Raw genomic sequence first — 10,568 nt, 5'->3', positions numbered from 1 at the left:
TTCTCCCCTACCTACTGATTATAGAAACCACATTTGTTCTATGAACAAATGAATTTGATGGAGTGTTTCCTGATGGTGGTGCTTAACTTGTTCTTCAATCCCCTATATTTCTTGGCAGTTAAATTTAGAACTATCCTAATACAGTAGCCACTAGCCACATGTCTAAATTAATTTTTTAATATCAGTTTCTCAGTCAAACATCACATTTCAAGTGCTCAACAGCCACATGTGGCTAGTGGATACCATATTGAACAGAACAGAAAAAGACCATTTACATCAATGCAGATCAATATTAGATAGTACTGATCTGAGGGTTGATTAGATTCAGGTTCAATATTTTTAGGAAAGAATCCATAGATAGGTGTGTACTTCCTATTGCATCATTCATAAGGCACATAATATGTGGTGGTCCCCTTTTCAGTGATGCTAAAATTGATCAGTGGATTCAGGTGGTGTTAGTCTCATCCCTCCATTATTAAGTTCTCCCATTCACATTTCACCTAATGGGTTTTATATACATTGATGACCATTGCCTAGATTTATTAATTTATTAAGTTATGCAAAATGGGGCTTTTCTAATTCTGTTATTCCTTTTGTATTTATTATCTGGAATTCTATAATGAACTTACTGTCATCAACTATTTCATTTCCCTATATATAGTTCATACAGGAAAGGCAGGATAAATGCTTAATTCTTTCCCATTATTTAACAATTATGACAGTAATGAGTTGGTACTTTAGAAATGTCCAATGGTGTCCAATGGTTATTTTTAGTATAATTATGAGATTATGTATTTTCATATACTTAATGTGTTTCAATTAAATGTAGTCATTCTTTTTAGTGGTCAAATTATCCAACTTAGGGCCAGTGGGACCCCTTCAAATCAGTTCCTGTATTACTTCCCAGTTTTCTGGCACAGCAAGATATCCCAAGCACATTTTCCTCATCTTGCACGTTTCCTGACCCAAACCTGGACTATTTCTTGAAAGACCCCTGATTCCTTTCAGTGGGAAGTGGTATTTAGAAACCCCAGTGTGTTGCTAGGTATGTTCACTGCTGTTGAAATGTTGCTTCTAGGCCTTTTTAGTGGACAAAGCAAGGACATTTTCTATGAGAGAAAGAAATCATGAGTTTATATTGGTATTTCCAATTCAAAGGTAACATTGTAAAGTTTTTACTTAAACTCCTTGATTTTTGACTTCTATCTCTTGTCATATATTTAATATATTGGCTCCTAATAATATTAACAAAATTATTTATAAACTTCTTCTTACAATATACTTATAGAATTTTAAAATGTTAATAAAAATACTAATATGACAATCAACAATATAACTGCTGGATACAGTTTTATACTTCTCCGTAGTTACTTTTGCCCTTAGAATATATCCTGTCAGGAATATACAAATATTATTTTTAAGTTACTATAAGTAATTGTTTTCTCTGTGTGGTTATTCTACCAACTTTATTTACTGCTAGGTTCATTTGCTTCAAGTTGTTTTTGAATTTAGGAATTAATTTTTTTTGTTTTACTTTTTTGATTAATTTTTTTAATTATGCAAAACATTTACATGGATGGATCTAAAGTAAAAACTATTATATGGTACCTTCACCGAACTCACTTCCATCTCTGTTCCCTTCGTCCCATTCCCTTCTTTCCCCTAAAATTTATTCCCTTCATTCCCCTTAAAAAAATATATTAGGTTTTCGCTTATGGTTCCATTGTTTCTTTTTTGAAAATATAAGCAAACAGGCACACACACACACACACACACACACACACACACACACACACATGCACAATTCATTAGTTATACCCCTCTCCTGCATAAAAGGTAACTTACTGTAAATATTGTTCTACAACTTACTTTTTTTATACTTAATATTTCCTGGAGATAATTCCATATTAATGTGTAGAGCTCTTCCCCTTCCTTATTATAGCTGCACAGTACTCCAACTATTTCCCTACTGATACACATTGGTCTTATATCCAGTCTTATGGAGTTACAAATAACGCCCTGACAAATAGCCTTATTTTGTATTTGAAATACAAAATAGGATCTGGTATTTTTCCAGTGTATCTTTGAAATAGATTCTAAGTGGAATTGCTGAGACAAAGGGTAAATTTGTGTATGTAATTCTTCTATATATTGTCAAATTTCACTCTGTAAGAGTTGTACTATTCTGTATTTCCACCAGCAAGGCACAAGAGTATTTATGGAAGTATTTCTTAAGACACAAGAAAGACTAACCATTAAGGAAAATATTGATAAATTCAACTACATTAAAATTAAGAACTTCTGATCATCAAAAATGTCATAAAGGGATGGAAAAGAAAAGTCACAGAGTGAGAAGAGACATTTACTACACAAATAACTGCTAGAGAACTTGAATCAAGAATATATAAACAGCCTGGAGGGGAGAGCACCAGCCTGCCCTGTGCACCGAACCACACTGAGGTGAGCCCAGCAGCAGCGACCCCAACCCCCTCCTTGGACCTGGAGGGGAGAGCCGGGCCCGCCCCGTGCCCCGAACTGCGTTGAGGTGAGCTCAACAGCAGTGGCAGACCACACGGCTAGAGGCGGCTCCTCCCCTCCCCTTGGACCTGGAGGGAGCACCAGTCTGCGAGGTATGACCTGCCAAGGTGTGCCCAGCAGAACTTCATGGTGCGAGGGGCTCATTCTACAACCACAGATTCTGGAATAGGACCCAAGGTGTTTTAACATAACCACCACCAAACCTACTGTCAAGCAAAGACAATTCACCTCCACAGTAGCAACTAAGGCGACTCCACACCCAACCTCAGTGTAACAGAAGAAGCAAATCCTCTACCATATGACCAAACATCAACGAAAAAATACTAGAAGTACAAACAAACAAGAAGAAATGACACCACCAAAAGAATATAGTAATGCTCCAAAGTCAGACTTCATGGAACAGGGAAACCTTCAAATGTCTGAAAAAGAATTTTGAGCAATGATCTTAAGAAAACTTGAAGAAATAAAGGAAGACTCAACTAGAGAACACGATGAAACAAGAAAAAATATCCAGAATATGAAGGAGGAAATCTACAGATTAATACTTTAAAAAAGAGTGTAGCAGAACTTCTAGAAATGAAAGATTCACTCAGTGAAATAAAAAACACAACTGAGAGCTTGACCAGCAGGGTAGAGCAAGCAGAAGAAATAATTTCAGAGCTTGAAGATGGTCTTTTTGAAATAACTCACACAGACAAGAAAAAGGAAAAAAGAATTAAAAATAATGAGGAAAATCTAAGAGAGATAGCAGACAACCTCAAGTGCTCTAACGTCTGAATGGTAGGTATTCCTGAAGGGGAGGAGAAAGGAAAGGTATTGAAAACCCACTCAAGGAAATAGTAACAGAAAATATTCCAGGTGTAGGGTAAGATACAGACCTTCAGATCCAGGAAGCTCAAAGGCCCAAAAAGATCCTTTACAAGACACATTATAGTTAAGTTTGCAAAGCTCAGAGACAAAAAGAGAATTCTACAAGCAGCAAGAGAAAAGCGTCAGGTCACTAACAGGGGAACCCCCATCAAACTAACAGCAGACTTCTCAACTGAAACCCTACAGGCCAGAAGTAGAATGATATATTCAAAATACTAAAAGAAAAAAAAATGCCAGCCAAGAATTCTTTACCCAGCAAGGCTCTCGTTCAGAAAGAGAAATAGTGTATTGACCAGATAAACAAAAGTTGTGGGAGTTCACCACCATATGACCAGCCCTGCAAGAAATTCTCAAGGGAGTCATTCATCTGGAATCTGAATAATGGTGACCACTATCACAAATAAACAAGAAAGAGCAGAACCCACTGTTAAAACAAAAATGCCAGCAAGAAATAGAAAGAAGCTAACTCATCCCACCTTAAATTCCCAACTAACAATGAAGAAGAGAAATAAAAGGGGAAATAATGATCAAAAGATATTTAAACCATCTAAACAGGAATTAAATGACAGGAATTAAGCAATACTTGTCAATAACTACCCTAAATGTGAATGGACTAAACTCCCCATTCAAAACACACAGACTGACTAATTGGATTAAAAAGCTAGACCCAAGTATATGCTGTCTTCAAGAACCCACCTCACCTGTAGAAATACAAAGACTAAAAGTGAAAGGATGGAAAAAGATATACCATGCAAACGGAAACCAAAAACGAGCAGGAGTAGCTATTCTTATATCAGACAAAATAGATTTTAAAACCAAAACATAAAAAAAGACAAAGAAGGCCACTATATAATGATAAAGGGATCTATCCAGCTAGAAGACATAACAATCAAATATTTATACACCCAATACAGGAGCACCCAGATATATAAAGCAAACACTCTCAGACCTAAAGAAAGAAATAGGACCTAATACATTACTAGTGGGTGATATGAACACCCTGCTCTCAGTAAGGGACAGATCTTCCAGGCAACAAGTCAACAAAGAGACACAGGATTTAATCTATACCCTAGACCAACTGGACTTGGCAGATATATACAGAACATTTCACCCAACAACTAAAGAATACACTTTCCTCTCATCAGCTCAAGGTACATTCTCCAGGATAGACCAAATATTAGGTCACAAATCTAGTCTCAGCAAATTAAAAAAAGTTGAAATCATTCCAACTATCTTTTCAGACCACAATGGACTAAAATTGGAAGTAAACAGTACACAAAACTCGGGAAGCTATACAAATACACAGAAACTAAATAATAGGCTCCTGAATGACCTATGGGTCAAAGAAGAAATTAAACAGGAAATCAAAAAATTTCTAGAACCTAATGAAAATAAAGATACATCATACCAAAACCTGTGGGATACTGCAAAAACCATACTAAGAGGCAAATTTATTGCAATAAATGCTTACATCAAAAGAATGGAAAGACTTCAAATAAATGACCTAACACTACATCTCAAAGAACTTGAAGAACAACAGTCCAAACCTAAAGGCAGTAGATGGAAAGAAATAATTAACATTAGAGCAGAACTAAATGAAATAAGACCCAAAAAACAATAGAAAAGATCAACAAAACAAAAAGTTGGTTTTTCTAGAAGATAAATAAAATAGACCAACCATTAGCTAGGTTAACAACAACGAAAAAAGAAGCGAGAAGACCCAAATAACAAAAATCAGAAATGAAAAGGGAAACACTGTAACCAATACCACAGAAATACAAAGAATCATTAGATACTATTGTAAACAATTGTATCACAACAAATGTGAAAATCTGGAAGATATGGATAAGTTAATAGACACATACGAACAACCAAGACTGAACCAAGAAGAGAAAGAAAACCTGAACAGACCAATAACAAGTAAGGAGATTGAAGCGGTAATTAGCAATCTTCCAACAGAGAAAAGTCCAGGTCCAGATGGTTTTACAGCTGAATTCTACCAAACTCTTAAAGAGGGGTTAATACCAATTTTCCTCAAACTACTCCAAACAATTGAAACAGACACTACTCTCCCAAACTCATTCTGTGAGGCCAACATAACTCTGATACCAAAACCAGATAAAGACCCAACAAAAAAAGAAAATTATAGGCCAATATACTTGATGAACCTAGATGCTAAAACCCTCAACAAAATAATAGCAAGCAGAGTACAGCAACATGTTAAAAAAATTATACACTATTATCAAGCAGGATTCGTCCCAGGGATGCAAGGATCATTCAACATACAAAAGTCAATAAATGTGATACCTCACATCAACAAACTCAAGGACAAAGACCATATGATTATCTCAATAGATGCTCAAAAAGCATTTGACAAAATTCAACATCCCTTCATGATAAAGACTCAACAAATTAGGTATAGAAGGAAAATATCTCAACACAATAAAAGCCAACTATGACAAGCCCACTGCCAGTATCATTCTGAATGGAGAAAAACTGAAGGCATTTCCCTTAAGAACAGGAACAAGACAGGTATGCCCACTCTCACCACTTCTATTTAACATGGTACTAGAGGTAATAGCCAGAGCAATCAGGCAATATAAAGAAATAAAGGGAATCCAGAATGGAGAAGATAAAATCAAAATTTCTCTATTTGCAGATAACATGATACTATATATAGAAAAACCTAAAGACTATCAAAAAACTCCTGGAGAGGGAGTTCCAGTCAAGATGGCAGAATAGACAGTTCCAAGTGTCACTCTCTTCCACAACTCAACAAATTTACAACTACAAAAATGTAACATCTGCCAAGCTGGGGTCGCTGGAGATCAGGGGAAGAGGAGAAGACCTCTACAGAGTTCATGAAGGAGGGAGAAACCATGATGAGAGAAAGAAAAAAACTTCTCTTAGCATTTCAGGCCACAGCTGCTTTAAGACTGGAACTGATGAGCTCATGAAGCAGGAGGCGGCAGAAGCTGCAGCTGTGCCCTTCGGATGGAGTTACTTGGAGGTGGCAAGGAAGAAGAGGGCCTTGGCGGCCTCCAGGATAGCAAGACCACTAATAGGGTTCCTGTGGACCCACGCTGGAGCAAGGAGCCAAAACTGAAAATAGAGCCATTCAGAGGCCAGTGAGTCATCACAAGGGACTGGCGCAGGGCCCATCCCATGGAAAGTCTTTGGAGCGTGGTGGTGGGGGAGACAGGCCCACTGGGAGAACACTGGGACACAGCAAGGACAGCTGATCTGCACTCCAATCAGTGCAGGACCACTCAGAGGAGACTGGTTGGGAATGCAGAATTGCATGGGGTGCAATTTGATGAAAAAACTCAGGCCCAGATCAGAGTTTCTACACAACCCAGATCCACCAGGTCTCTGGAGAGCCGGAAGTACCTATAAGATCAACCATTAAACCCTGAGATGCACAAAATGCCTTCCCTAGGGAAACAGCAGCAAAGCAGCGATTTAGCTCAACCACACAGATCAAATACTGGTTCCCACAGGAAGTTCCCCTGTTTTAGAAGAAAAGGAAAAAAATTAGTTCCGGCCCAGGCAAATCACCAGTGCCTTGGGGCCTGCCTGGGAACTGGGGGCTTGAAGCCTGGGACCGGACCCAACTCCCACAACCAGGCACACTGCACCAGCACCTCAGGGCTCGCCGAGGGACCCGAAGCATGGAGAAGGGGACCAGACCCCACTCCCACAACCAGGCACACTGTGCCAGCACTTCGGGCACCTGCCTGGTGACCCAAGTCTTGGAGCTGGGAACCAGATCCCTCTCCCACAACTGGGCACAGGATGCCAGCATGTCGTGGCCCCACCAGGGACCTGGGGCTTGGAGCCAGAGACCAGACCCCACTCCCACAACCAGGCACACCACGCCAGCACCTTGGGGCCCTCCTGGGGACCCAAGGCACGGAGAAGAAGACCAGCTACCCCTCCCACAACCAGGCACACTGCGCCAGCACCTCGAGGCCTGGCTGAGGACCTGAGGCATGGATCTGGGGACCAGACACACTCCACAACCAGGCACACTGGCAGCACCAAGGAGAATGCCAAAAACATCACCTCCATGTGGGTGGTCCACCACAATAACTATGGCTGCCGCAAAAATGGCTAGACGCCACAACCACCATGAAGATGGTCCACCAACCACTAGAGTGCATTGACACAAGGAGAGTCAACAACAGAGATAAAGAAAAGAAGAGTATGTCTCTCTCCACAAAGCCCATTTCAGAGTGACAGAAGAAGCATCTGCTCTATGGTAATAATGGGGGACCTTATCACACCTCTCAGCATTGGGCAGATCATCTAGGCAACAAATCAACAGAGTAACCATTATTCTTTCAGAAGGAGAGAAGAAATCTAGGGTAATTAGAGGGGGACAGGGGAGGGAGAGGGGTATGGAGAGAGATTGGACAAGGGGCATAAAGAATAATTATGATTTGTAACAATATATATGCTAGCAATATTGATTTGATCAACATATCTCAATGTTGAACCCCAAAAATATGTATAATCAATTTTGATTCAATAAATAAATTAAAATTTAAACAACAACAACAACAACAAAAAACTCCTAGAGCTGGTTAATAACTTCAGTAAAGTTGCAGGATACAAAACAAATGCCCCCAAATCAGTAGCATTTATATACTCAAATAATGAATTAACAGAAAGAGAAATAATGAAAGTAAGCCCCTTTATAACTGTCACAAAAAAAATAAGATACCTAGTGATCAATTTAACCAAGGAGGTGAAAGACCTCTACAGTGAGAACTACAAACCACTCCTTAAAGAAATTATAGAAGATACAAAAAGATGGAAAGATATTCTATGTTCTTGGACTGGAAGAATTAACATTGTGAAAATGCCTATACCACCCAAAGCGATCTACAGATTCAATGCAATCACCATCAAAATATCAATGACATTCTTCACAGAAATGGAAAAAACAGTCCTAACTTTCATGTGGAAAAATAAAGGACCCCGAATAGCCAAAGCAATCCTGAGCAAAAAAAATAAAGCTGAAAGCATAAAGCTACCTGACTTCAAATTATACTACAGAGCTACTGTAACCAAAACAACGTGGTACTGGTATAAAAATAGACATTCAGACCAGTGGAGTAGAATTGAGAACCCAGCAATCACCTCTCAGGCTTATAGCCACCTGATACTGGACAAAGGCAACAAAAATCTACATAGGGGAAAAGATTCCCTCTTCAACAAGTGGTGCTGGGAAAACTGGATATCCATATGCAGAAGAATGAAACTAGATATGCATCTCTCACCATACATTAAATCAACTCAAAATGGATTAAAGACTTAAGTATAAGACCTGAAACTGTAAACTTACCAAGAGATAGATGAAATTGCTTCAGGAACTAGGTCTGGGCACAGACTTTATGAACGTGAGTCCAAAAGCACAAGCAGCAAAAGAAAAAATAAACAAATGGGACTATATCAAACTAAAAAGTTTCTGCAGAGCAAGGAAAACAACCAACATAGTGAAATGACAACCTACAGAGTGGGAGAAAATTTTTTCTAACTATGCATCCAACAAGGGATTAATATCCAGAATATACATAGACCTCAAGTGATTATACAGTAAAAAAACAAATAACCCAATTAAAAAATGGGCAAAGGGCTGAATAGACATTTTTTCAAAGGAAGACATACAAATGGCCAACAGGTACATGAAAAAATGCTCATCATCACTAATTACCAGGGAAATGCAAATTAAAACTACATTGAGATACCACCTCACCCCAGTTAGACTGGCTATAAACAAAAAGACGGTGAATAACAAATGTTGGCAAGGGTGTGGAGAGAAGGGAACACTCCTACACTGTTTGTGGGACTGTAAATTAGTACAACCACTATGGAAAACAGTATGGAGGTTTCTCAAACAACTACAGATAGATCTTCCATATGATCCAGCAATCCCTCTTCTGGGTATATACCCAGAGGAATGGAAATCATGTCGAAGGGATACCTGCACTCCCATATTCATCGCAGCTGTTTACAATAGTCAAGATATGGAACCAACCTAAATGTCCATCGATGGATGATTGGATATGGAAACTGTTGTATATATACAACATGGAATATTACTCTGTCATAAAAAAAGAATGAAATACTCCCATTTGTAACAACATGGATGAACCTGGAGAAACTTATGTTGAGTGAAACAAGCAAAGCACAGAGGGATAAATACAGCATGTGCTCACTCATATGTGGGAGCTGAGAGAGAAAGGAAGGAAGGAAAGACAACAGTAGTGTGCTGGTCTTATGGAGGGAGGGAACATTCCTAGGGCTACAAAGTGGAGTAGGGCGGAAGGGGGAAGGGGAGGGAGGTTGGAGGATAATTGGGTGGGGGAAACAGGGTACAAAAGTATTTTCTGGTAATGGGTATGCTCCCAGTATGAATCTGGCCCTCACATCATGGGCATGAGGGGTGACAATTAGCTTTGTATCTCATGAATATTCATAATAAAGAAAACAAATAAACAAACAAATAAAGTATAAGGGAGAATGTGTGTAAGAAAAAAAAAAGAATATATAAATAACTCCTACAAGTTAATAAGTAAAAGATGGGCAACCATTAGGAAAATGAGCAGAAGATTGAAGAGATGTCTTACAAAAGAGGAAATACACATACCTAATAAATACATGTAAAACTGCTCAACCACATTAGAATTCAGGAAAAAGTAAATTAAGGAGAAAACGAGATAATAATAAAAAACTGACATATTCGCAAAAATTACAAAGAATGCCAATACCACATGCCACTGAGGTTGTAGGGCAACTGGAACCCTTATATATTGCCGGTGGGAATATGAAGCCACAGTGAAAATCACTATGACATTATCTACTAATGCTGAAGATATGTTCAACATACAACCAATCAATTCCACTCCCACAAATATATCTTAGAAAAATATGGGCATATGTGCACCAAGATACAATAATAAGAATGCTAAGATCAGTGCTGTTTATAATCACCTGGAACTAGGCATTTATAAATGTCCATCTAAGGAGAATCAATTATAAAATTCTGACAAGTTTTTATATAATGGAATACTATATTCCAATAAAAATGAACAGATTTCAGTTACATATGACCAAGTGAATGAATATGCTAATGTATCCACGTAAAAATACTT

The sequence above is a fragment of the Galeopterus variegatus genome, unplaced genomic scaffold, assembly GCF_000696425.1.
Source record: "Galeopterus variegatus unplaced genomic scaffold, G_variegatus-3.0.2 Scaffold7497, whole genome shotgun sequence".
NCBI classification, from domain to species: Eukaryota; Metazoa; Chordata; class Mammalia; order Dermoptera; family Cynocephalidae; genus Galeopterus; species Galeopterus variegatus.
The sequence above is the reverse complement of the archived record's forward strand: the minus strand, read 5'-3'. Positions refer to the sequence as shown.